Source organism: Mesocricetus auratus, unplaced genomic scaffold (assembly GCF_017639785.1).
Source record: "Mesocricetus auratus isolate SY011 unplaced genomic scaffold, BCM_Maur_2.0 Super-Scaffold_100676, whole genome shotgun sequence".
Lineage (NCBI taxonomy): Eukaryota > Metazoa > Chordata > Mammalia > Rodentia > Cricetidae > Mesocricetus > Mesocricetus auratus.
In genome coordinates this window covers 32,005,608-32,033,250 of record NW_024429266.1, presented here as the reverse complement: position 1 = coordinate 32,033,250, position 27,643 = coordinate 32,005,608, and the positions used below count along the sequence as shown (strand labels likewise).

The 27,643-nt window shown below is 42.0% G+C and overlaps 1 protein-coding gene across 5 annotated transcripts in view; it reads left to right on the top strand.

Moving 5' to 3' along the window:
* The window catches only part of Tnr (tenascin R), a 402,141-nt gene that overhangs the window by 82,463 nt on the left and 292,035 nt on the right, over window positions 1-27,643 (top strand). The gene's annotated exons all lie outside the window — the stretch shown is intronic.

Below are 27,643 nucleotides of genomic sequence, written 5' to 3'. Positions count from 1 at the left end.
TCACCTGGGTAATTACATGCTCTTGACTGAAGCATGTAGAATTTTACTAAAATGTGATTTATTCCTGAGCCCTGTACTATGTAGAAGGGAAGGGGAGGGGTAAAGTTCCCTCACATGGTTACTGACCTGTTGCCTGTGGGCCATGGGGTATGGTTCTGAGGAGACCCAGGCATGGAGTTGGATTGACTTTGGGGATTCTATTCACTGACTTTCAACTACCACACTGCCAGCCAGGCTAATGCTTGGTGATTGGTTTCTGGGGAATTCTTTCTGCTCTCTGTTTCCGGGAAGGAGGGGGTCTCTGCAGAAGAAGTAATTATGGTGGTTACTTCATTTTATCTTTCATCTGCTTCACTCTCATTATCTCTTCATCACTCTCAGCCCCCAGTGCGATAATTCATTATCACTTGCTGCTGCCTGCTGGGAGAATGTGGGGAAACCAAGGCAGAAGCAGATGCTCAGGCTTTTGGATGAGGCGAGTATCTAATGAATCTGGCATGAGCCTGGCAGGCAGTCACTCCCAGTGCAGAGCTTACTCAGCCCTGGAGCCTTCTCCATTGCAGAGGCCTGGGACTTGAGCAAGTTAACTGCCATCCCAGAGCATCTGTGTGCTGCTGGGCAAGGAGACACAGGGCCACAGGAGACCACATGACTGACGGTAGGCAAATCAGAGTACAGCCTGATCTCTCACTATCCAATGGAACTCACATGAGTCATTTGCTTCTTTCAGTTCGTTCAGTCTTAAAGGGGAGGCCATGCTGCTGTCTTATAGAGCTGTTGAAATCATTAGAGAGAATATATGAGATGCTTGCATGGTGCTAATCATGGCAGTGTTAAAAAGTGGCAAATCTAATGCCTGTTACAGTAGTGTTCAGTGCCGGCCTCTGGCTTCTTTTGAGATACCAGGTGACTGCCATCTTCTTCCCACTTCTGGGCAGTTGGGCCACTCTTCCTCCTCCCTGTATGCAATGTATCCTGGGACCCAGTAACCTAGTCTCAGGTGGACCACAGTTAAAGATCATCATCTGCCTGCATATGTGGGTGGCATCAGAAGAACCACAGTAGTTGTCGAAGAGTAACACTGGGCTTCCCACAACAGAAGACATTTGTCCTCAGACAACTACCAGGAAAATCACATGATCACTTAAACAGAGGTCCATTGAAGGGCACAGGACCCCTGTTTCCTTAGCCTGAAGCTCTCATCTCGGCTTCTTTTCTAAGACAAGACGCTTTATAGATAATGTCACTCATGCAAATTTCTTGAATATGTGCTATGTGGAGATGTTCCTACAGTGGAGTACTCAGAATCTTCTCCCATTACAACTTGTTGAAATGCATTGATTGAACCAGCGATTTTCAATGGGAAGAATGGACATAGATATCACTTGCAGAGCCCTTTAAGCATGCAATTTGATGGTTCAATAGGTCTGGAGTTAGGATGGAGATTCTGTATCTTCTCCTTCTCTTCCCATTCTTCTCTTCAATTCCCTTCCTCCTGTTACTCGTTTTTCTTTCCTGTCATCTTCCTTTTCCTGTGTTTCATTGAGACAGAATCACATTATATAGTTCAGTCTGACCTTGAACACACGATCAACATACCAGCCTTGGCTTCTTGAATGCTTGGCTCACACAAAACCAGGCTCTGAACAGGCACAGGTGTACTAAACATGTCTGATCCCTTTCTGCAAGACAAGGAGACAAGCTCAGAAGACAGGACAGCAAATCATCAGGAGCCAGATCATGAGATGGGGATCCTCAGAGCAATGGGAATCTGCTAGGCTTGATGAAAGAGATGAGAGTCATGTTGGTGTAAGAAGGTTATGCTATGGGGGCCGGGGCATACAGGATGAGAGATCATAAAGGAAGAATAAAGTAGGATGCATAGGGAAGTGCTTTGAAACTCCCAGAGAAGTTACGTGGTAAGCACAAGACATTACTAAATATGACATTGCCTTCATCATTCTTGCCCAAACCTGGATATCTGACACTACTCCTGAGTTTATAAACATTGAATGTGTCATCCTTTCTGGGTCAGAGAGTGGCTATGGAGGACACTGTATCTATTCCAGGAGGATGTATAGCTGAGATGCCTAGACCAGGTGGGAGGAATGCATACAGAGGAGTGGAAATGGAATCCCAAGTTTGGAAAAAGAGCTTGGAAGGAGACACGGAGGGAGAGAAATAGGAGAGGGAAGGAGGGTAAAGGTGGTAAACATAGAACAGGGAGAGAATACAAAGATCAACACAAACTCAGGAGAGAATGTTCTTGAAGGGAGAGACATGTACATCATGGCAGCAACCTTAATCTCTTTAAATTTTCCTTCATTGATTGGGGATTTGCAGCCCAACCCTTTGCTAAGGGAAGACATTAGGTTTACTCCCACTGTGATGTTAAAGACTACAGGGCTGTCCTTGTGTGGAGTTAGAGGACAGCGTAGAACAGGGTAGGGAGGAATTCTAGTTCAGCAAAGCCTTCCTCAGTGTCCATGGAATAAAGTCACTTGGATGCCTCATGCCTGTTCTGACTTCCTGTCTCGTGGTTTATTGCACCACCATGGAGCTGCTAAAAGCAACCACTACTTTGTCATGTTGTAAAAGTGTAAGGAACAGGAATTCAGATAGAGCTAGCTGGATGGCTCGTAACTGTTACTTCTCAGGTCAGTTGTGGCTGGTGTGACCCAGATTTGCTTCACTATGGCAGATCTAGCACCTCTGTAAGATGGCTCTTTCCACAATGGCTCTGCTGCCTCCAGTCTTACTACTGACTGGGATCTTCGGTACTCCTTGAAGCTGTGGAGAGCAGAACTCTGAATAGATGCTGCCGCCGATGGAAAAAACAAGTAGTTGGAGGCATTGCCAAAGAAAATGTTTACAGACATCCTGCTTCTCTGGGCTAAGTGCTGAGGCAACAGGCTGGTATGAACAACAAACATCAGGCCCTTCACCCTCTAAGACCCAAACAATCTGATTCTTTCTTTCCTATCTTAGGGACTCAGATCTGTTCTACTTCTCTAGAAGCCTTAGCCTTGTCAGATGAAGAGATACCCACCTTCTTCCATTCCTAGAAACTATTGACTAACCCAGAGCCCTCAATGTTTCTTCTGTTTTCCATTTACTTTCTCTTTTCTTTGTCTGTCTGTCTGTCTTGTGTGTCTAGGTAAACCTATGGGTGTTTGTGCATGTATGCTCACCCATCATGGTGTGAATGCAGAGTTCACAGGACAACTTGCAGGAAGTTAGTTCCCTCCTTCCACCATGTGAGTTCCTGGAATCAGACTAAGCCTCCAGGCTTAGTCAAAGTGCATTTACCCACAGAGCCATCCCCCTGGCTCTGCTTTCTTTTTAAAGTAATGCCATCACACTGTCCTCAACCATATGCATTATATATGTCATACTTTGTTCTTTTTGCTACCCACTACCTTTCTCCTTCCCTTACCTAATCTTGCTGGTCCTCCCTTCTGCTTCCATGCCACATGTGTTCCATTGCCTGTCTCTTTAATCGCTAAACCCAACCCAGTCAGGTCAAATCTAACAGGAACTGTGACCTTCCCCATTCCCTCCTTCCCAGTGTCTATGATTATACTGGGCATGTTTTTGTGCATTCCATAAATACTTAATGAACAGACATTGAATAAGGCCCTTGTTTCTTAAAGACCTTTGATAACCGTCCTCATTTGCTACACATGAAGAGCCCAGGGGATGTACAAGGTGTCTTTGGTGGGGAGAAAAGATTTGACTGGCCAGTTATAAAAAGGAAATTTACACTCCTTCCTACAGTTCTGTTTCTGCTGGTTGGATGGTCACCTTTCCATGGAACCCAAGGGACTATCTCTGGAGATGTGCTCAGTTCCCCTGCTGACATGAGCTCTTCAGGAATCAAAAGAAACATCTCAATGGCAAATGCAAGTCTACTGTGTCTGTCTTCAGTCCTGTCTTACCACCCAAGTTGTCCAGGGTTTTTAAGTTATATCTCATGCTGCTTTCTTCAGAGCTTTAGGCCAATTCAGTGCCCTCATTGTAATGGCGTGGAAACTGAATTGGGAGAGATTAGCATGAGTTTCTGGAAGCCACTCAGGTTGTTAGCATTGGGAGGAGAACCCAGGCCTCTGGCATACAAAGAGTGTCTGGGTCAAGGGTTCTTAATTCTCTGGCACTCACCCCAGATTCACCCTTTAAAATTTATCGACCGAAAAAATTACCATGACAAAAGTTAAGATTAGTGATGAAGGAAAGATAAAACCATCAAAATTACTCTATTGCATGAGCACCTGTGCTTTTCTAGCAACCCGACACCTGCTCTGCCCCCTCCTTACTGGAGTCTTTCCAGCTTCCAGGCACTACAGCACTGTGCTTTGTGCAGCTGTGGTCTCTGTGGTCAAAGCAAAGCCTTCTGCAGGAGCAGACCTTGTGGGTCTATACTCTTCAGCTCCCCTGTCACTCAAAATGGCTATGCTGATCGAATGTAACAGAGTACGTCTTCCATCTGATGGGTGGAGGGTGTGGAGGAAACAGTGCTCTACTTAGCTCCCCCCCCCCTTTTAAGTCCTGACTTAAGCTTCTGCTGTGAGGATTCCATGCTGGCTCTCCTAGTTTCCTCAGAAGGGTTTGTTCTGAGGGTCTTGAAGGGAGGTGCTTGATGAGTCAACATGCCCAATGAAGAGAGAAGTGGAGTCTGTGGGCTTCTCTGTCACTTTTCTCCATCCTCCTAGCACTTGGGACCCAGGGCCTCTGGTGTAGTTGACTTCTGGCTAACACCCATCCTCAACAAACTTCTCAGCCGCTTTTTCCATCCTTATTAGATTAAAGAGGGTCTTTCCTAGGAAGCGTGGGATTTATTTCTTTTTGTCCAGACCTTTGACTCTTTCCAATATGAGTGTCTGGAGTCCCAGGCTTCCTGGCAATCTGATTCTTTGCCACCTTGCTCTACCTGCCCAGCCCTGCCCAGCAGAGACTAAATGACTGGTTAGGGCTTCTGATTGCCTTGAATTCTCATCACTCTAAAAACTGTGCGGATTGGGTGTGGAGAGAAACTTCTACACCCATCCTCCTGCTCCCCCCTCTCCCAACCTGAAAAGTAAGGATTTGTTTGAACCTCTCACCAGACACTTAGGCCTTACCTTCCTGAAGTCTAGTTCAGCTCAGAGTTTCTGGAAAAAAATCTATGTGAAAACCAAAATGTGTGTGTCTAGTTCACATGTTGAATCTGTTGGTGTTCTCTCTCTCCTCCCTCACTCTAGTTAAGGTTCTCAAAATGGGCTCTGGGGATGGGTGAGGGAGTGAAAGAGAAATTCTATCTTTTAATATTGATTCTAGAGAGAAGAGAATTCCCTGTTTGCGAAACTCTGCTTTCAAGGAATCAATGGGAATGTGTTTATCACAAAGCGTGTGTGACCCAGCCAAAGGTTTGAGTGATGTGAAGGACTGAAGGGAGCAGAAGGGAAGAGGTATTGCCAGCTCTCAGGCATTGGCTTTGAAAAAGTCCTAACTACTTGAGAATAATATCCTTATTTGAAAGATGGTCTTCAAAGTTTCCAGCAAGGACTTTCATGTCCAGGACCACAGAGAGTGGCAGGGATAGAGTGGTACTTTGTCATTAGGGCAGGTTATTCGACCCTCTCAGCATTCTATATATAGCACAGAGACTGACTTGCCTACCTTTAAGGCTGTCTTACCTCTCAAGTCTTCATGTTTTACATTTAGTCTTCTCATGTCTTCAGGACAGTATATGGATAAGTAACCTCTGCTTATCAGCTTCCCATCTCTGTTCTCCTCCCTGTTAAGGCACAAGGAAGCAATGCCTCCTTCTTCGCTGTCCTGTACCTGATGGGGCAGATGCTCACACTGATGGAGCAGAGTTCCAAGCTGGTGGGAACTGAGTCCTGCTTACCAGAGGGGCTGCTACCTTGACTGGGGTGTGGACGCAGCAGGTGTGGCTCCAAACCATGAGATATGCAGACATCGCTGGGTTGCGAGGGAGAGTCCTGGGCTGGGGCTTTGGAGAGTGGGTTATGGGCTCAAGGTTCTGAAATGAGTGCCCTAGGGACTTGTCATCTGTCACAGTCCATGCTTTCTGAATGGTACTGCATAGTACATTGAGGCCACCTAAGTGAGGTAGTAATCTGCTGCAGCTGCTGCTTTCCCTCCCATTCATTAATCTGGGTCAGCACTGGGGCCTTCAGTTCATCCGTTTACTTAAAAATGTCCCAGTGCTCGTCTGCTTCTAAGAACCATCCACTCCTATAGGGCAATTATTTCCCCCTTTCATTATCATTCCAACTCCTTATCGATGTCTCTCTTTCCTCCTTCCTATGCCTGCCTGTTTCTGCCTTCTTCACGTGTCCTTTCTTTCTGCCTCATCCTCACACCCAGCTTCCTAGAACAAACCCACACAGACACATCTGCATACTCAAAAGTATAGACACGCACAGGTACACCCACATCCTATTATGCAAACCACACATGCATACCATACACATGCAATGTTATGCACACAATCCGCACATAATTCACAACACAAACACAGCTACATACAGCCTCACTTGAAAAGATGTCCCACACCTTGGAAGATGCCCTGTATCTGCAGAGTCCTCATCTCACCCTCTGCCAGCTCCCAAGATAGGCCTGATATGACCCAAAGTTCTATGGTGCTGAGCTGCCACACCATGGGCTCTGCTTTTATTTCACCTGGTGACACTCTTACCACCAGACCAGGCTAATTGAGACAGAGAAGCACACAGGTGGTAGAATGGATCACCAAGAGGTCCAAGCCCATCCAGGTCTATGTCTGAGTCCCAGGCACCAGGGGCATCAGTTTCAGCACTAAACCACGATCAGGAGCTAGGCTGTGCATTGCTAGTTGCCTTAATGGAGTCAGGGGATTTGTACTTAGGGGTCACTGGTTCTGACCCAGCTCTAGTCAGCAGGAACTGACAAATATTTTTGTCTGACAGGTGATGACTGCCCTGTTTTAGCTGGCAGGGGTTTTTCTGCTTGCCTTACCGTACAGGAAAGGTCACTTTGGGTCTGTGCTCACCTCAGGGTTCATTCAGGGCTGATGGAAGGCTTACAGTACTGATGGGGGCTGGTGGGAAATTAGGCTTTCCTCCTGGTCCCTTTCTGTGAGGACAGATTTTTTTTAGGGTTGCCTAGTCTTGGCAGATGGACCCATGACTTGGTATTTTAATGTGACTCTGTTCCTTCCTCTTCAACATACCCTCCCCCAGTACAGAGCACAAAGGCTTGGTAGCAGAACCCTAACTTATTTCAGAACTTGACCTTGACACTAAACCTGTGGATGGAACAGCTAGCATAATCACACAAGGCTGCCCAGAACAGGCATCCCCATTCCAACTCCCTACCTAACCCTGATAGATTTCCTCATTAGGAAGATCTCGCTGCCCCCTTTCTTTTTCCACAGTCTAGGATATTAGCCCCTACTCAGGGAAGGACTAGTACAACTTATCAAGTAAGGTCGTGTTGGGTCTTTGCTAATGGTAGTGGGAGATGCAATAGCAATTACAACCATTACAATAGTTACACGGATAATTATAGTGGCATCTTCTTGTGCTAGTAGACTTGTGGTGGTGGCTGCATCCTAGGGGTGTGATTTCAGGTGTGCAGATCTGACCCCTTATAAGAAAGGAGAGACTTGGCTGGTTCTCTTGAGCTGTAGTCGGAGATCCTGAAGGACAGAGACTGCATCTTCAGGAGCAGGAAGACCGTGGTGGTTACTTACCATAATTGTGTAAGTACTTCCTAATAAATACCTGTTAATCATTTATCTGGGTCTTGTGAACTCCTTTAAACCCATCTTCAGATAATAGTCCTTCGCAGTATTTCTAGTGCTGTCACACATGCCCCATCCTCTTTGAGGGGAGGGACCATGACTTTGAAAATTCCCACAGCATTCACCAGCATCATTCTATTTTGTTTCCTGTGGTGATAGAAGAACTAAGTGAAGAACCTAGCAGAGCAGGCTTTGAGCTTCAGTTCTTGCTAATGATTTGCTGAGTAACAGTGTATAGCCTCTCTGAACCTTAGTTTATTTGAAAAATGAGGATGATACTAATGGTCTTACAAAAACTAAAGGCTTTGTTGTTGTAGAGTTGGACATGGAATGAATGGATGAGTAAACATATGGGACCAAAGTAAGGAATTAATATCCAGGTAAAGGGGCAGAGATTTGACAGTTTAAAAGGAAACAGAACTGTATTTTGTATTTACTTCATGGACCATTTATGGGATACTGGCTGCCCATAATGAGTTTCAAGTGAATGGGTGTGTGGACTGGGACAATAATAAGCCACCCTCTGTGACATGCAAGGGGTGCCACTCGTGCAATACCAACACACTGTTACCCTAACCCAGTCATCAGTGTCAAACAGGCAGAGGAGAGAAAGAGGAAAGTCCCACATGCTTTGTGGAAGAAAGAATGCTTTTGTGGTGATGTTTGAAGAAATTCATGCATAAAAAGTTAAAAGCTGCTTGACAGATAGAGGCTAGATAGAAGGAAGGAGGGAGCATTCCCAAGGAGGGATGAACTCATAGGAAGTGAGTGTGGAAGAGTTCACTTTCACTGGACCTTGGGGGCTCTGTAACCTGATCATGTGATGATGGTCCTCATTGCAACAATATGTAAACGGAGTGGTGCCACAAAATCAAGAGACTCAATGACAGCCATTGAGTTACTCCATGAGTAACTAAAAAAAGACAGTATTATATTGTGATTTAGAGAGGCTACACAGGGCCCATCTTCTCCAGGAAGACCACTCAATAAAATTACTTTATTTCTTCATGTATATATTCTGTTTTGTCAACTGCTAAGCTACTTTTAGATGTTTTTCAAATGTCTCTGAGTTTCTGAAGCTAAATCTGCATCTTGCTTTTGAACATTTCCATTTTGAAAAACAAAACTTTACATGTACACACCAAATTGGGTGTCTAAGAGCCATGAAAGGATTTTGGAGAATTTGCACGAATACTCTCAAGTATGAGAGGAACAAAAGGCATATCTGCACATTTGGGGCATCAAACCAGCTTGCCTGACGATAACACTCAGATCCCCGGGGGCACAACACATCAGCTTCTGAGGCAGCATTTGACACAAGATAATAAGGAAAAAAATCCCCATGGAAAAATATTCTCAGTGACTCAGAATGTATATTGTATTTGTGATCAAGGATGCTTAAGGTTTTATGAACAGAAAACCAGGTACACATCTCCAGTGCTTAGGAATAATTATAAGACAAAAGAAAATTTATCAATTAAATCAAAAATAAAAATAAACTCCACTTTCAATCATGTCAGTTTAATTTGATATGTTCTTACAGCTTTCAGAATGAATATCTTTGCAAAGTGAATGGCAAGGGTAACTACTGGGTAGCATACTATCAGTTTTTCTCCCTTTGAGAGAGTTGTGTCTGTTATGTAGTAGTCCAGGGTTTGTAGCACATGTGTCTTTTTCTGTAAACTCAAGCTTTAAAAATTGAATTAATGACATCTTAAATCATGGCAAACTATCTTGGCTTGCACATAGCAAACAACTCCTGTGCTATTCTATTTTAATTTTCTCCTTTGCTTCCTGGTCTCCATTGTCCCAGCACCCTCCTATCCCCACATAGTCTGTGTGTTCTTGGACATGTTTTTTTTTTAAAAAAACTATTGCAAAATAAATATTCATATTGTTTTGCAATTTGGTTTTAGTTGGTATTTATATTGAGTGGTGGACAGAATCATTCTGTCTCTCACTTTTCTCATGGACTGCTGTTTCTAGAACTACCTGCACTACTGAGTATTGCAAGCTCACACAGCATGAGGGTTGCAGAACTGAAGGGGTCATAGAGAACTGTGCTGAGCCATGACATTGTGAGAGGCCAAGAGACACCTAGGTTCCCTCCAGTTTCAGGCTGCCACAAATAGAGCTCTTCAAATAGTCTTGTAGATCCAGATGAGGGTTTCCCTAGAGAACTGGCCTGGTGGCGCTCAAATAAACGGCTTGTAGAAGATTCCAATGCGGCTCTTCTCCACAGTCACAGTGTTCACGCATGCTCTCAGCACCAGGAAGCATGGCATGACATGTGCCCAGCCCAGCAGTGCCTTGTGTCTGACTTTAAAATGTTTGCCAACTTGATAGGTGTGAGGTATTCCTTCACTGTTTTAATTAGCATTTAAAAAATCAATAGAAGGGTTCGCCATCTTTAGGAACACATGTTAGCCTGTTTGTTTTCTCCCGCAGTGAATTCTCTACTCAGGTTTTTTCCTACTTCTCCACTAGCTTTCCTTTCTGTTAATCAACAGGAATTATTTAATAATGCAGATGTTCATTCCTTCTTGGTTTCATAAGTTGAAAAATTCATTTTCATGCTCATGACCTCTATGTGAATTTTGCTCATCATGGCCACCAGTGAGTAGAGATTTTCAATTTTGGTGTAATTAAATCTATTAATTTTTCATCTTGTCCGCTGTCCCATTCAAATCTTGTTCAAAAATTCTTTTTCTGACTCAGTGATAAATAAGCTTTCATTCAGAAATATAAAGTAATCTATTTGCTTAAGGGCACAAAATGTCTCTAGCCTTTTAGTATTCAGCTTTATCAGTGTGAGGTAGTTCTGTTCTTATTTTTTAAGTCATTTTTTAAATAAGTAGATTTATGCTTCACCAAATACTTTGACTATATTAAAACATTAGTACAATTATTTTTTCATCCATGATAAGTGATTTGAAGCAGATCTTCTGACATTTAAACACCTTCTCCATGTGTTAACGCTTACTTAGTGGTAGTCCTTCAATTTATTATTATGTTCCAATAGTCACTATTTCTAGTATGAGTTTTGTTTCTATGTATAGTAAATATAATAAATGTTTTCTTTTTGTCCCTGTAATTGTCTTTATTCAACTTTAGGTTCATAATAGTATCAACTTTCAAAATGAATTGGCTTTCTTATTTTTCTATTTTCCAGAACAACTTTCATAAAGCATGCATTATCTACAAGGTGAGCATTTACCTTTTGTAAGTGATCAGGTCTAAGACTGAAGTGCCCCGATTACCTTTTCAGTATCTGGAACACACATCCCCACCCCCACCTCCCTACACCTCCCCCCCCCCACACACTTTGAAAGTTATCCATTCCGTTTAGTGTGTTCAGTTTTATTGAAACTTCTTACTTTTCTTACACATGTATTTTTAAATATATATTGGCTTGTATTTTTCTTCTTAGGGCAAATAGTCTCTCATTCCTCTCTGGATCTGGTCCTCTTTATTTTCCAGCTCAGTCTTCCCATCCACTGGGAGGATTTGCTGAACCCTTTGCCTGGGTGAAAGCATGTTCCCAATGACTGGGTCCTTCAATCCTAAGGGCCTCCTCACCTTTGTCTTTTGATTGTGGAGGAGGACTTAGAAGTGTGGTTGGGGAAAGGTGGGACAGAGGTGTTAATGAGAAAAGGGCTGGTGAAGAGATGGGGGAGGGGTAGCAATGGGGTGAGGATGGAGTAGAGACAGGCAGGGATATAGAGGAAGTAGGGGAGGGGTTCCCTGCTTTCTGGGGACAGGTTTCTCCCCAGTTTACCACAAAACATAGCCTCCTTGCTGCTAAGGTTGTGGAGCAATAATACAGGGCAACATTACAGTCACTGCAGAGAACTTGGTGATGAGGTGGCCGACTTGATAAAACAAGATAAGCTTTTATTACCTACTACCTTTAAAAGATTGATAACAAAATGAAAGCATAAAATTTAAAAATTCCCCAGGGTTCTGTTGATTCCAGTTTGAGAGGCTCTACTTGACATCATGCTTTGCTCTATTTGTTTTTAATATTAATCCTTAATCATCTTAACACATATTAACAGGGGGAAAGTCATAATATTTAACCAGTTTAAGAAAAATGAGAGCCGCATCTCCCCGGCAGTGGAAACAGTACTCACAGAGAGAATAGGAGTGAGTGTGAGGGAGCAAGTGGAGAAGTTTCTAGGCAGGTGCAGGTCGAGCAAACACAGTGACTGTGCACATGGAACACTGTAGAAAGGAGAGGAGCCACCTGCCAGCTGCATGGGAGAGGACTCAGTGCAAGGCTCAGTTCTGAGGTAAAGACAGGGAACAAAGGTGAAGTCTGCCGTGGTGAAATACATGGTGGGGGAGTGGGCTTAACACTAACAAGCAGCCCAGTGACATCAGAGTTTCAGATATCTCCAAACCAGTGTTGAATGCTGAGAAGCAAACAGCAGACTGTGTAATTAAGACAGACAGCAGGAGGTGGTCAGGGTGTCCTTTAAGCAGGAAGTGAAGAAAGGAACTCTCTGGAGAGGACTTGAGCTGAGGCTTGACTATGGAGCGGTGTAGTCTGGGGTACAGTTTGGACAGGAGATGCTGCAAATCAAAAGTGCAGGAGAGTTCTGTGTGCCAGAGCAAAAGTCAGAAGGCTAGAAAAACTGCAAGGATGCAAGTATGGAAGCCAGGAGGGCCGGTAGCCTGACCAGGGAGGCCTGGGATTCAGTCTGAAATGATGCAAACCTGGAGAGGGCTTCTGGCACTGAGGAGTTTGTCTTGTCCTGTTGCTAGATCCCTCTTGTCTTTGGGAGTTACTAGGGCCCCTGGGGTCAGAGGGCAGCAGGAATGAAGGTTGGATGCTGTTGAGGTGGCATAGGGCTGAACTACTGAGTATTGTATGTGTGTGGAGAGGGAAACGGAAACAGCAGGGAGTGGAGGGGAAGTAGGAGATTTGAGATGACTTTCTAAAGGCAGAGCCAAACTGTGATGGTCATGAAAGGGAAGAGCATTGGGGTGAGCCCAGGTGAAGATGATTCATTTTCTGGGATGAGATCAGTTGTGACAGTGGCTGAGGACATGGGCAGGCAGTAGAGCTTGGCCTGAGGAGAAAGAAGACTTGAAGGAAGGGTGTTTCTTCTTTAGCACAACAGGAGAAGATGGAGTCTTTTTTTTCTAGAAAAAGGATTGGCAAGTGTGAGAAAGGGCAGCTGATGGTGTGGTCTGAGAAGAGGCCAGACTGGATGACGGGGTAATAAGGCCTGAGAGGGACAGAAGTCTCCTCTGAGTCAGAGAGAAGGACACCGAAATGTTGAGGACCAAAGGTGGTCCATTTATATTTCTCACACAGGATGCTGTGGCATTTGCTGCCATTAGGGGTGGGGTGATGGGACGGCATGGGGCAAAGAAGCCACTTTCGATTTCATTAAGCTGACTGGGTGACCTGAGGCTGTTTTGTGATGAACTAGTTAGTACTCTTCCTCTCCGGCATCACACGGTCTTTGTTCCAGCCACATTGTGCATCTTTTAAAAAGTAGAGTCCTATTTCCATTAAACATTTATCAAATGGTAGCTGGGTGGTAGTGGCACACTCCTTAATCCCAGCACTTGGGAGGCAGAGGCAGGCCAATCTCTGTGAGTTTGAGACCAGCCTGGTCTATAAGAGCTAGTTCCAGGACAGCCTCCAAAGCCACAGAGAAACCCTGTCTCAAAAAATGAAACAACAACAACAAAAATGTATCAAATGGTTATACACACAAAATAAAACCCTAGAGGCTTCAGAGGCATAAACAGCAGAGTCATTGTTCCCATCTCAAGAAACTCACACTCTAGTTAGGAATGGTGACTACTGAACCAGTGCTACACAGCAGGTCGGAGAACAATACGTGCCAAGATAGAGTTGAAACAGGCCAGCAGCAAGGAGAAGGAAAATAGAAGTCTGATTGGTGGGGACCAGGCTTTATGGAGACGAGCACTGAAGGCTGGAGTCTTGCTTGGAGGTGAAAGAGACGGAAGCAAGGAGGAGCCAAGGTCCCAGCCATGTGCCGTGAACACAGTGGGGAGGGTGCAGTAGAGACTGCCCCGGAAGAAGTGGGGACTGGAACCAGGGGTGTACCCTAGGGAAAATGTCAAGTAATTAGCATGGCATAGGGGATTGATGGTGTCTTTCTGGAGAGCTGTTTTAGGGCATCCTACCTGACTGAGGCCCTGGAACCACATGGCTCCCAGGTAAGGAAAGGCCCAGTGTCAAGCATATACACAGGAGGGTTCCATCTGCCTGGCACTCAAGGCTTTCCAACATGCAGTGTGGACTGCTGTTAGGACTATTTCCATTATAGTTACCATCATAATTGGCATTTCACACACTGCCTGTTATCTCCTTCTGGTGTTTAGCAGCTTGGAAACGTTCTGCCTGTGATTTCTTCATCTAGGCAGAGTCATTTCTCCCAGCTTCCCCTCCTCCCCTCGTTTTGCTTTGCTTCTAAATGAGAGCCAGGATCATGAGCTTTTCTCCCCCAACCCCCTCCTTCTCTTTTTCTTTTAAAGCACAAAAAAGTGACAAACACGCTTTCAAATGTAATAACAAAGAAAGACATTGTGTGCCGGGAGAACTAAATTCTCACATTTCTTAAATTTTAAATGTCCCTCCCCAAGACAATTTTGTTGAGTATGTGTATGTGGTAACTAATTCAGCTTGTTCATAGGTTAGAAAGGACTTTATTTAAAGGAAACATGAGGTTTCCTTCTTTGCATATGCCAAACATTTTCACCCTGGGTAAAAACAGTTACTGTTTTAAACAAATTGATTTTTCTGGAGGATGCTGTCAAATATTATTTCAGGCAAAGCCAGCCTGGGGCACAATTCTGTAAATGGCATGGAGCTTGTCTCTGGCTCCCAAGTCCTTTCCTGGTCATGCGATGGCATGGCCCTATTCAGTCTACTCAGGGCTTCCGTGTGTGTTACAGAGATCTGGGAGGCTTGGGAATTTGATATATGACCTTGATCAGGCTCTCATCTCCACTTTGGAACAAAAAAATGAATGTACTAGATCAAGGATTAAAATTCAAATGTACATAGAATGTGGCAGGCCCTGTAAATGGATAAACTGAGCCTAGCAGAAAATTCTGGAGACTATTGGGACCAGGGCAGAATACAGGAACTTTGTTGTGATTAGTGGGCAGAGGTTATCCTGCTCTTGCTGATTGACCCATAAGCTGGTGTCAGGCTAGGGACACAGCTCAGTTGGTAGAGTACTTGTCTAGCATGCACAAAACCGTCAGTCACTCCTTAGCACTACATAAACTGGGTATGTTGGCATATACCTGTAATCCCAGCCTTTTAGGGCATAGAGGCAAGAGGATAAGAAGTTTAAGGCTATCATCAGCTATTCCAGACTAGCCTGGGCTATAGCCCTTTCTACAAATCTCACACGAAACCAAACAAACAAAAACCCATAAGCTAATATAGACCCACTGATGCCAGACTTGTACTTTTTAAAGAGATCTTGAAGTAATGAATTTTTTGTGAAAATTTTTGCACTGTAAATCAGTCTATAGGCTTTACTTAGTAGGCAATGAGTTTGGGATCTCTGCAATGGATGGTGCATCTGACCCTTTTAGACTGTAGGAATAGGTCCTTTGGTCTCTTTTCTGAAATTGTTTTGACAGTAAACTCTTAAAGACAGGAAGTTTGAAGAGTGAATCTCCAGTGGTAGAGCTGGCAGGTTTACCATAGGCCATCTCAAAGGTTATATGCAAGAAGGATGCTAGCTAGTTCTGCCCTGCCATCCCATGGGAATCAGACAATGCAATCCCAGAAGCTTGGTGCTCTGCCATACAAAAGGCCACCATTTCTGGGGCTTTGTTTCTAATAAAAAGTCATCCAGTCAGGTCAACCAAAATCCAGTTGCAATGTTCATCTTGTATTCCGAACAATGCTGTGATATATTACTGTTTAGTCAGATGAGAACCCTTGAGTAGCCTTGGGATGGGGAATTTGCAGAGACCTGAATGGTGAGTCAAGAAGGAAATATTGCAAGAATGGACCCTATGCATCTGGAACATCGTCAGTTCCCCTTCCTGTCCCAAACACACTGCTCTAATTTGAGTGCTGAAGGTGCAAAAGGCCCATGTGATATCTGGGGTAATGCTCCTGGGGGAGGTGAAACTTTTGGAAGCTGGATCATATGGGACTTCTTAGAATATTGGGTGTATGCCTCAGAGGAGTGTTTTAGGACCTTGGCCACTTGTTATTTCCCTCTGTGCTTTCTGGCTCTGTGACAAGCAGTTTTGGTATGTCACCTCCATATGTGGCCTCCTCAGGCTCTAAGCAGTGGACACTGGTCAAGGAGGCAGTGGTCATAGGCTGATAACCCTTTTAATAAGTTTATGACCTTAGGTATTTTGTTAAATCTATACAAACACCCTTTAATACTCTAACCAAAAGCTCATCTTCCTATCTTGGTACGTTCCTATCTTAAGTCTTCCTGGGGTTTCCAGCAAAATAGCTGCCAGTGTGCAGGCATAATTTCTAAAACATGAGACTCTTCTTTTAGTATTGTTGTACTTGCCAGTATTCAACACTAAAGCCACTGGCCTTTTAACTCCATATAGGAGGGCAGTTGTGGCAACTGATAAGCGTTATATTGGATCAAATTATATGCCAGTGACCTACTGCTTTACGTTTATTAACTCCTTGCTGGCTGCTTAGAAAGCTGAACCACATGAGCTTCATTCTCTGCAGAAGTGTCTTCACTGAGTTATGGTGGCTATGCCTGTTCATGCCTGTGACTTTTATAGAGTCCATTTTAAGAAGCAGCCCAGTGAGTATCATTTCTTCAGTTTGTCTAAAGAGTGTTGTGGAAGATATTATTCGTTATGTTGTTTAATGTTCCCATTATAATGATCCACATTAAATTCCTGTGGAAGTGTTTGCTTCTCCTGGCAAAATGGAATACTTCCTCTTAGTACATGTGAAAATCACGGTCTGCCTGATGCTAATTTGCTTTTTTGCCTTGGTTTCTGGGAATCTGAAGGCCTGTCCTCATGCTGTGGAGCCTATCAGATGATCCTAACTTTGGAGCAGAATTATGTCTCTGTGTCATTTTCCTTGTCTTGACCTGCTGTTTTACAGCTTGTTTTCTGCATACACATGCTTTACTGTGTTTGATAAAATAATTTTGGAAGTAAACAGCATATAAATTAGTAGTGTCATGGCTATTTAAAACATGCCATTTTATTTTTTTCTAATTACTTCATTTGTCACTCTTTAATCTTCTCAGCTGGAATCGTAATTTTAAAAAAATCTTCCAATTGTACTTTCCCTGCATTCCACACCCAGATAGCATTCAATAAGTACTTGATAATTTGTTCACTTTGGTACTGACTAATAGCTCACTCCCAAGATGCTGAGGTGGGGGACAGAGCTTAAATTACTCGGGGAATGAAAGCTTATTCATAAATATGAGGTGAGAGAAAGAGGCGTTTTCCCATTCTCTTATTTCTCAGAAATGAATTATGAATCAGATATCTGACAGAGATAGCAGAAGGGTGACTTCCTGGATGAAGTCCTGGATTCCAGGAGGAATTCTTAAGATACAGGGGTGCTTCAAGGAGAAAAGGTCACACTTCTTTTTAGGATTTCTTATAATAATAAGCTGTGCTCCAAATTTGCCACGTGTCATGGGAATACAAGGGTCATGTGGATTTGTCTGGTCCAGAGGGCTACAGAGAAATGAAAACAGATCTCAGGGCCATAATGTATAAACTGTTCCCAGGATGTTGCCATGAAGGACCCCTCACTTACAGTTACTCAGCTTTGTAGAATTGGGCCAGGGGTGCTGAGAAATAGCAACAATTAAGAGCCAGCCACTCGCCTACATTGCATCACAAGCTCGGTCTCTATTCACTTTTACCTCAGCCACCACCACTATGTTCCTGCCTACAGCCGCCAATTTGGCCAGGTTAAGGCGTAGCCCAGCTCACAGCAGGACTACATAAATAGACACTTTGCAGCTGGGGATTATGGTGTGGTGTGATACTGATTAGACCTTGAATAAACCAAGCCAGCCCCCTCAGAGTGAAACAGTATGTACTGTCAAGGCAGTAATGACATACTGCACAGTGTGTCTGTTGATGCACACTTAACTAAACTGTTTGCTGATTGACCCTTTGGGGAAGCTTATACACCTCCTAATTTGTCATGCACACTAACACTTTAAGCAATTTGTACCTGTGTAGTTTGTTTTAGTAATAATATTCTTGGGTAAATAGCAAATCATGGTCACAAGGTATTTCAACGGATGCTTAGTATTTTAACACACATCCCTGAAATATGACTTAATCTGGATAGTCTGTGTACGTAACTGTATTCTAATCCATTCATGATTGCTGACTCTCACATCACTTAAACAAGCAGGATGCACCAAATGACTTATAACACTCTGTTTTCCCCTTTGGAACTGTTGGAGAGAGACCATCTCATCCCACGACCATCTGTAATAGCACATGTGTATTGCTGAATATTGAATAGATATTATGAGTATTGAATTTGGCATTACTTCTGTGGTCATATTTCTATATATTTTTCATTGCCTACTGAAAAGAAGGAGAGAAATAATTTAACAGTTCTCTGGGTTTTGCAGAATGGCCTTTCTATTTCTAAATCCTTTCCTCAGTGGCTTTTGGTTTGCATTCCTCTCCTATAATGACAATACTAGAGCCTTGTCTCTGTGAAACATATACATTTCAAAAGCATTTTCTGGGAAAGCGCTATGTTTGGCCTCATATAGACTCAGTGAGGTGGAAGGATAGGCTTTATCAAATGTCCATTGTGTATATTAGAACATTGAGTTGGCACTTGATAGAGACAAGCATGAATGTTAGTGGTCATTTAGAAGAAGCCAAGAACCCATGATTCCTATTTCCAAACATTTCCGCCCAATAGAGTGCCTTCTAACTAGAGGTGAATGGACCCAGGATCATTAATGTTGCCATACAGAGGAAGAGGGAGCATGTCAGAAAGATAAAAAGATTAGGAAACTGGGTGAGAGAGACCAATATTTATCTAAAAGAGGCCCCTTTGCCTGTGAAGACCTGGAATGTGGCTGCTATTCTTCTGGGGGTGCTTTTGGTATACTATCACCTATTAGAAATGACAGAAATATCTTGGACCCCTGTGCTCTTATTACTCACCCAATAGATTATAAAAGTTCCATCATTTCTTTAAGGAGTCTTAAAACTACCCCTTGTTTCTCTTTTCAATGGACATTGTGCTATTTCAGGCCCCCTTTTGTTTATTTGTTTGTTTATGAGATAGGGTCTTGCTATATAGATTCATTTTGTGCTCATGACATTTCTGAATTTTCCTCTAGTGTACTAGGGCTATAGGCATAAGCTTGTCATCCCTGGCTCAGCTCCAACATTCTAGTCAGTCTCCAACTCTTCACTCTCCTCTACCTCGTCTTTCCTACCAATTTCAATTCTTCCTCTACAGCATTGTGGAGCTGTAGATTAGCACAGGGAAGAAACCATATCACTCCATTTCAAATCTCTTTTGTGTCTTGACGGCTTTCAAATGCCCAAATCCCTTTCCTGACCCAGCCTTTGGCTGTTTCTCCTAACACTCTGTGACTCTCTGCCTCCAATATTAAGTTTCAATAGTATGCAAAATCCATGCAACATCACACTTCTTGATCTTGCATATACAGTTTCATAAGCTTGGAACTCTATCCCCCAATACTCCCAACTACAAACACAAATACACATGTAAGAATGGGAGCACAGTGCCCATGTACTTTTTACATACCTTGCTATCTTTTGTGGATTGGAGAAAAATAGTAGAGTGTTCTCAAGTATTTAGCTCTTAGGTCCTCTGATTAAGGTTGTCATTTTTTGACCCCTTGAGCTAGGATGGGCATTCCTTCCCTTGGTTTTCCAAGTATCTTTTAGGGTTGATATGACCTGAGATTGTTATTATTTGACCTGGTTCTCTGTTTCCTGATTATGACCTACTTGGTAAGAGGGACAAGGTTTTATTCATCTTCATCACGTCAGCTTAACAGCACCTAATACATATTAGTTCTCAATAAATGTCTAGAGCTGAAGTGAATTGAGCATGAAAATTCCATTTCCTTAAGGCTGTGATGGACTCCAGCACCTTGGATAGCTCATTTCTTTAACCTGAGCTGTGAGGCTCTCCTAGTCAATAACTGACTCACACATCTCCCCTCTGGGTTTAATAGAAAGGAGTCTCAGCACAACCCCAGTGCCTACAGCAAACCATTTGTAACCCAGCTTCATGAACAAAGGGCCACATTAGTGAAAAGTAGTTTTTTATTTCGGTGTCAGACCTAGGAAAGATTTTTTTTTATCTTTTAAATTGTAGCTGAAAGACAAAAGCATATAAGGAGTCTCAGCACAGCTGATCATGCCCTTATCCTACCCACAGGGTAACTCCTTGCTCCTTATGCCATTCTATAGCAGTATGAGTGATGGAGGATGCTGTTGAGTACATTAATCCTTACATTACTGTGTCTTCACTATGAAGACACTTGGAGGCATTGTACAGTATTCTTGTGGACAGCATATTTTTATCTTATATACAATGCAAGCTACAAAACTGATATCTTCTTTTTCCATCTCTCATTGGGTTCTAGGAAGGTTGAAATAAAATTACATTTTTCAACTTGCTATATGAGGGATCCCAAAGCATGAATTTTGTCTATCAACCATCTCCAGAAATAATTTTGACCAATTTCCAAATTTTTCACTGAATTCTATTTTGTTTTATGGGATACTTCATACCAGCTTCATTGAGTTTACTGTCAGGATGAGAAAAAAAATTCATGAATATATGCCAGAAAATAGGTATTTTAAGTTAGAAAATACTATGTATACAATGTGGATGTTGTATACTAAACTAGGTAGGGCTTCATCATTTTTCAATCCAAACTAGACCAACCTGTACTTGATTGGGCACGGGAGAACTTCTTTTATTTGGAGAAAACTAAACTAGCTTATGCTTTGTTTCTTGGACTGTTTGGTAATTTTGACCTCACTACTCACTGCCACAGGTACACACATGTAATAAATATAAAATATGAATATATTACATATTCACCAGCTGTGATACAGTGTTAATTAGGTGAGATTGTGAAATGATGAATGTCTAGCCTTGAGCCTTCAAATGATGACCAAGAGTTTTATTATGCAAAGGAGAGAACATGTGTTTAACTGTAGTTCCCCTGCAAACCCAAGGGAAATCGAAGTAGGCTACAGAAACCTAAAAAAGAGTCCTTCCACATAAGGAAGAAACATTAAGCTGGGACTCTTAATTAATGTCTTCTGAAGTAGGCAAGAGAAAGCAAGCTTTTATAATGAGAGTTCTCAATTAGATGGATGGGCAAGTTTAAGATCAGTCATATGCCAACTTTGGTTAATACTGGCAGTAGTAATAATGATGCCAGCTCCTGGCTTCATCACCAAGTCCCATAAATTCTCCCTCCAAGGAGGATGTCCAAATATTCTAGTGTGCCATTCCCTTACAGTGATTGTTTCATAACGTTACGTGCAGAGTTTGCTGGCATACACAGGCCTTGTGTAGAAAAGGGAAGTGCAAAGCTTGAGGACAAGGGACTGTTATTTCACAGCCCAGGTATGCTAAAGTTAGGCACACAGAGGTAAATGTTTTTGGTCTCCCATTAAAGAAAATTCTCTTTGGAATGACCTACTTATTCACACCACCTCATAATGCAAGAAGCTTGAACTAACTGATTTTAATCATGCAGTCAATGAGTATTTGTTGAGTGTATGCTACCCTCCAGGCACTGTTCTAGCAACAAGGAGCATAGAAGTAAAATAAGCTGAAATGCCATTGTGGAAATTTCTGTGAAAGACTCTAAATAGCTCAGGAAATAATTTCAAGAGCTGACTAATGTGACTGAATTAAAGTTAGAAAGCTCTGAACAGGAAGAATCACCAACGTTAAGAGGCAGATTATAGGATGTGAGAAAATCTTTGCCACATTTGGAAAGAGGTTAATATTTAGAATATATAAAAATTAAGCAACATGAAAATCACCAGTGAATAAATAGATAAATGATTGAACATATGTTTATCAAAAGAAGAAATAAATAGCAAAAAATACTTGAAAAGATGTCCAACATTCTTAGCTGTCAGGGAAATGTACAGTAAAAATATATGTATATCCCCTTTTACCACTATCAGAATAAATTAAATAACACTGAACGCTAGTGAGGCTGTAGGAGGGAGGAAACCCTCAGCCATTGCTGATGGGGATATAAACTTGCGTAGCCTCTCTAGCAACCATTATGGGCATTCCTCAGAAAACTTAAAATAGACATACCATATGCTCTAGCTATACCATTCTTGAATGTGTACTTAAGGAATTCTAAGTCAGTATACTACAGAGCTACTAGAACATACATAATTATTACAACACTATTTGTAAGTAAATATACAGAACCAGTGTAGATGCCAAAAAGCTGATGCAGTGATTTAAAAAAATGTGATATCCACACACAATGGAATTTTAGTCAGCTATGGAGATGAATGAAATTATAAGTTTTAGAAAATGGATGAAATTGGAGACCATCATTTTAAGTGGATTAAGCTAGACTCTGAAAGACAGATACCATATGTCTTTTCTACCATATACAGATTTTATCTTTGTATATACATACATTTATATGATAGATATAGATATATGGATGTAGAAGGAAGATTATGTTGAGGTAGTAAGGGGGCCACAGAGAGAGGAAAGACAGGAGTGGGGTAAAGGAAAGAGAGGATGATCAAAGTACAATGATGTATACACAAAAATGTTACAACAAAACTCATTTGTTTGTTAACTAGAAAACAAAAAATAAGTCTTTGCATTCAGTGAAGTACATTTTATTAAGTTATATAGAGAAAAATGAGCAAGATGAGGGATCAGGGAATCAAGTTAAGTGATATGGAAAGAGCTTATAAGAGACATCTGAGAAGAGACCAAAATGATGTGAAAAAAGGACAATGTGAATATTCAAAACCAGAAATCAAGCGAAAGGAAGAGTAAATCCAAAATTCCCAAGTGGACCTGAAGACCTGTCCGGGGATATACCAGAGATCTTGAGAGAGGTTGCAATGTTAGCTTAGAAAAGGTCATAAAAGGTCTTAAAGGTCATTACAAGAGCCTTGCCTATTACTTTGTGGGAACTAGAAAGTCACTGAGGAGAAGTGACATGATCTGACTTGGAATTTAAAAGAACTACCCTGGCTGGATGTGTTGCTCATAGCTTTAATGCCAGCTCTCAGGAGCCAGAGATAAGAGGATCACCGAGGGAACAAGGTCAATCTAGCCTATACAATGAGTTACGAATCAGCTATGTAGTGTTTAGTAAAAACAAAGCAAACAAATAAAAGAATATCTTTGGCTGTTATATAGAAAATAGATTACAGTGGGACAATTTTTTTCATAAAAGATGCTAGTAACCTGGTCCAGGGCATTTACAATAGAGCAGAGATCACATACTGGGTATATTTTGAAGATAACATTGTAGAATTTGCTAGAATTAAATGGCTTGTGCCAAAGGAAGGAAGTCAAGAATGATTTCACAATTTTTTGTTCTGAACTACAAGAATAAATCTCTGTAGTCTCCTAAGAACAAATAAGTGTTTAAAGGCAAACAAAATAAGGGGGTTGTTCTTAGACTTTCAATACTTTTATTTGGAACAAAGAGCTATTCTAGACACAAACAGAGATTGTGTGCCTTAATTATGCCATAGAGTATAACTGAACCTATGGATGGGTAATATATTGGAATTTGGACTTGATAACTAAGTGTTTCTTACAGCCACTCAGTTAATTGACAGAGGGATCTTGCCAAAGTGGCAAAAGTGATTGGTGACACTCTAATATTAGCTATGAGCTTTGACCCTGGCTTTCTTTTTTCCTAGCCCATGTGGACCCTTGTGACTGACAACCCCAGATACCATATCAATTTTTACTCTTCTTCCAGCTCTACCACTGAAGTCCAAAGCAGCATTTGGCTGTATATTTGATGCTGCTATTTGAGTAGACGGCATATGCCCAAGAGCCTGTTCACCAGGCAGTCATCTAAATAAGAGTTGTTCCAAGTGGGTTTGGGGTCTTAATATATGAAAGAGAAAGAAAGTTTAATACTCACTCCAGGAGAAGCAGGGCATCTTTTGGCATTTTTTTTGATAAAGGACATCTTGTCCTTTGTCCAAGAGCTCTGTAATGACTACTGTTAGTGAGTGAGAAGCTTGGTCTCATAACTACCTGGACCAGAGAAGATTTTTGAGGCATCTCTTCCAACAGGATTTTACACAGAGGAAAATTTGTTCTCATTGTTTCTGCTTTGTCCAGAGAACATCTCAGGGATTAGAGACATGACCAGAAGGTCAATACTGCCTCCTACTAAAGAGCCTGGCTCAGAAGGTTCAACTTTGTGAGCTATCCTTCTGTAGAGAAAACCAATTAGATGCTCACACACAGTGCCTGATAAGTCATGGAGGAACCTGTAAAAGAAATGAGTCACTTCTAAGTTTCAATAGAGGTGGGTGTGCAGAGAGGTGCATATTACCTCTGGGACTGATAATCATTTCCCCCTCATTATACTTAGCCCTGCTTCTCTTGCAGAGCAGTATCTGGTGATGATCATGAGGCCACATGTACAGATAAGAAGTCTGAGCAAAAAGATTTAATACAAAGTCACAGGCAAGACAAGATTTAGACAAGGAAAAGGAGCCCAGGTGACATTAGATTTGACATTTTCCCCTTAGTGGAAGATTTCTTCTCAGAGCTGCAGAGAAGTTCATCCAACACTTAATTATTCAGACACTGATTAGCTGATACCTGGATTATTTTGGTCCCTAATGACAAACCTACCATGAAAATAGAAATACATTATGCCTCCTTCATTGTCATCTAGGCATGATCCATTGGGCTGTGGATTACCCAGGACTCTATTCTTTTCTTTTCTTGCTACTTTCTGGTTTTGGGTGATTCTGTACATCAGTCTTTTCTGTTTTCATGGTAGGTAGAAGCAGAAAGAAACACTATTTTGTATATTTGTGAGTTAGAAAATAAGATTAAGTGTGGGAAAAATTAGTGACTTAAAAAGTAATGTTGAGTTATCCACATTTTCATGACCTTCATCATTATGAATCCCCTAGTGTTGGCAGTAATGCTTACACAGTTGACAACTGCACCATGTAACAGCAAGTTACATCTGCTCTATTGTCGAACTCTAGCATGCTATTTATTTATCAGGGACCATTAGAACTCAAGGTTCTGTAGGGCAACAAAAATAGGCTGGAGTACTGACATGGATGCCCACTCACCTTCCATTATTCCATACGTTCTTAAATATCAGACTCACATGAACTAACTCTATTTTGTCTTACAAATGTTTACAATCACATCTGTAAGATTCACATGAAACTTCACAATCACCTTCTCAATGCTGATATAAATTGAGTTGACATAAAATCATATCAAAATGCATATTAGTTGTGGAAAAGCACAAGGAACTCTTTGTTGAACAGTATGACAACTTACAAGGTTTTTTTTCTTTCTCTCCTTTTTTAAAAAGACTTTAGTCTAGGGCATCAGGAAATGGAATGGCATGAGATCTAGTATGGGGTGACTGGGGCTCAGGGTCAAGAGGGGTCACGTCAATCAAAGATTCACAGAGAACAAAGCACAAGGATTCTAAAAGCAGAGAGCCAGACTCAGCAAGGGGTCTACACAGTGGGATATTAGAAATTGAGAAGAGGAGGATACAGTCATTATTTGGAAATTCTGCCCCTGAGTGACTTGTCTTGAGCCTCAAAATGGAGTTCAAGGTTGGCTCTTTTGTCCTAGAAGAGGAATAAGAAAGGACAATAGAGTTGGACATCCAACAAAGAATCAGAGGGGAAATACTGAGACATGACATCTGGCAAAGTGGCAGGGCCTCTGGGGGAAAGATCATGACACATGTGTTAGTAGACAAGATTAGGACAAAGTTAGTTGCCTATAAGTGGTAGCTGTTATTACCACCACTATTGATACTTATGCCAATATCCTGGGAATGCAGCTCCTGAATCTATGACAGAGGAGGCAGTGGTTAATAGAGGACATTGGATCTCATTTCTGTAAGATGGTCCATGAGAGCTCCAAATGTTGTGGGTATCTTCATATCTCTGAATTAATCTAAGATTTAGAATAATGATTCTATTGAAGAACTTGGATAGGGAGGAGATGGGAGAATAGAGCTAGCCTCTACCCTATGGCCTGGGAGTAGCATAAACAGGTGACTCTGGTGCAGCTATACCAAACCAGGGATGCATGATTTCTTTGTGAGGACACATAAATCCTCTTGGATTGGAATTGATTTTATGTATTTCTAAAATAAACAGTCAGGAATTCAAAAGTGGATAATGCTAACTCTCTTCTCAGTAATCTATGGGGCTCTATAGACTGCAGAAGTTGAAAGTGAATTTGATCTATAATTTGATTGAGTGCGATTGTAAGAGGAATCGCAGCACCACACAGGGGCATGGAAGCTGGCCTGGCCCGATTGCCGAGGACTCCCATGCTTAAATCCAGACTGTATAGGGTTAATTCAGTCTGAAGCACACATTTCCAATTCTATCTATATTGGTGCAACTGGATTTAGGGAGTTTTTATTAAAAATTCTGAAATCAATGCAATACAAGAGAGAATTACCTCCTTGCCACTCCATATCTCCTGCCAGGTACTTGATAAAATGTGTTCTACAAATGTAGATATGGAGTCATGATAAGAGGACTCACTCTAGCTGAATACTTGGATTATCTGACTGACATTGCAGACAAATGTTAAAACCAGGACACATCTTGAAGAGAGAATTTCCAAACTTCCAGAGACTTGTCAGTTGCTCTGGGAGAAAATTGGAAAAGAGAAATTAGAGACCCTTCCACTTTTCTATAAGTCTGTGAATATAGTCAAGGTAGGACTTTCCTTGGCTGCTCAGAACTTCTTGGAAAAGTTTTTGTGCTATGCCCAGGTCTACTGGAAACTTCCAAGTCAGGGAGAGCTTATGACTCAGCCCCACATGCTGAATTGACTTCTTGTGGTGTGATGATCCAACATACCACTAACCTTAAGATGTGTAGGCATGGAACAGGCCTCTTGTTGTCCATGTTATAGCCTGTTAACCATCTGAGTACCTCTCCTTAATGCCCATGACCAGCCTTACCATCCCCTACAAAAGTCATAGGAGGGACCTGGGAGCAAGCAAGATCAGTAGGATATTGTTAAGGGGCCATTTGTCATGGGGGAAGGCAGAGGAAGCCTAGATTGGCAATGGCAACCTCTTAAGTTTTTGTTTGTTATAAGGAAGGATGGTAATAAGTGGCACCATGGAAATTTATGAAAAACAAAAAGAACAGTTTATCATGAAAAGGATGTCAGCTGAGAACAGGAACTTTGGGACTTGTTTCTGGTACTACAGGTAAGGAAGTAGTTTTTCATTTCTGTGCCACAGTTTCTGTGATTGAGGATGGTAGTATTGGGGAGAGGACTAGGGAACATGTTGAGGCTTTTCCTACTGAAATACTTCAAGGATGCATGTTCTCTCCTGGGCCCTGTAAAAAGTCCCAGCCAACATCCACATTTCATTCCACTGACTGACTCATATCCTTTCTCCGTGCATTCCATTTTCAGATACATACTTGGGTTATGGAGATAAACCACCTACCCAAGACAGTCAGAAAATCATTTAGGCAAGAAAACAAAATGTGAAAGAAGGTAAAAGCCCTATCAGCAGAACAAATGACTTCTCACTGGAGGCAGAGAGACTCACAGGTGAGGCAGAGGCCAGCTGATAGGGAGGC